Below are 1,248 nucleotides of genomic sequence, written 5' to 3'. Positions count from 1 at the left end.
GGGAGCCGCCCCGCGCCGCGCGCGCCCGGCTGCGCACGGCTGCACCGCGCCGAGCACGCCGCCCCCGGCACCGCCASCTCGGTGTGACACCACCTCCAGTGACTCCTCGTGTCCCCACCTGGGCACTCCGGGAGCCCCAGTAACAGCCAGTGCCTCCATCTGGGCATCCCAGTTTTGCCCAGTACCCCCGCCTAAACGCCCCAGCAAGCCCAGTACCCCGCAGTGCCCTACGGTACCACCCGCGGTACTGCCGAGGGAGCCCAGAGCACATCACCCCGGAGCCACCCCGGGCCCCGCAGCGCATCACCCCAGAGCCATCCTGCACGCCCTGGAGCCGCTCCCGGACCTCAGAGCACGTCACCCCGGAGCCACTCCCGGGCCTGGCTCTGCCGTCCCCCGGGCCGTGCGGGAGGCACCGGGCCAGGCCGCRCTGGGTGCCTCGTCTCAGATGGAGACAGAACGTACAGGCCGAGAGCGGCCTTTAATTCGCCATGAGCTCGCCCGAGGGGAGTGTGGAGGACACAGAACCTCCGGGCTGGGAATGATGGCTGCCCCCAGACACCCCAGTGCTGCCCCGATGCAGGGGTCAGGAYGAGGCCACCCTGCGCTGCCTGGCGCAGGGCACGATCGGGAACAGGCGCCTGCCGGTTCCCCCCCACCCCGGCTCTCCCCCGGGGCTACRGGCATTCACCTAAATCAGACCAAATCCCACCGCATGACACGCAGCACCAACTCAGGAAAAGGAAACCCCGTCGCTCAYGGAGCTGCGGGTGCCTGGGAGGGAGCCAGGAGGAGGCAGGTGACAGGCCTCGATCCGAGCGAGACCCCGGGACCAGCCTGGCTTCCCGGTACCGACATGGCCTCCCCGGTCTGAGAGAGGCCCCGGCCCGGCCCGGCCTCCAGGTACCAACATGGCCTCCCTGGTCTGAGAGAGGCCCCGGCCCGGCCTGGCCTCCAGGTACCGACATGGCCTCCCGGATCTGAGCGAGACCCCGGCCTGGCCCGGCTTCCCGGTACCAACACGGCCTCCCGGATCCAAGTGAGGCCCCGGCCCGGCCTCCCCAGGCCTGCCCGGCCCCGCGTGGCGGCAGGGCCTGCCCGGGGCCKTCTGCCCACCGGTGCTGGGAAGGGTTAACGGAGCCGCAGGGCAGAGAGCGGGGACACATGGAGACAGGGGCAGCCCCYGCCGCGGCGCCCAATGGCGGCCCGGGCGGCGGCGGCGGCAGCGGGGCCGCCAGCTGCGGCCGC

Source organism: Rhea americana, unplaced genomic scaffold (genome assembly GCF_003343005.1).
Source record: "Rhea americana isolate MKP2758 unplaced genomic scaffold, rheAme1 scaffold_532, whole genome shotgun sequence".
Lineage (NCBI taxonomy): Eukaryota > Metazoa > Chordata > Aves > Rheiformes > Rheidae > Rhea > Rhea americana.
This window is presented reverse-complemented; position numbering follows the sequence as displayed.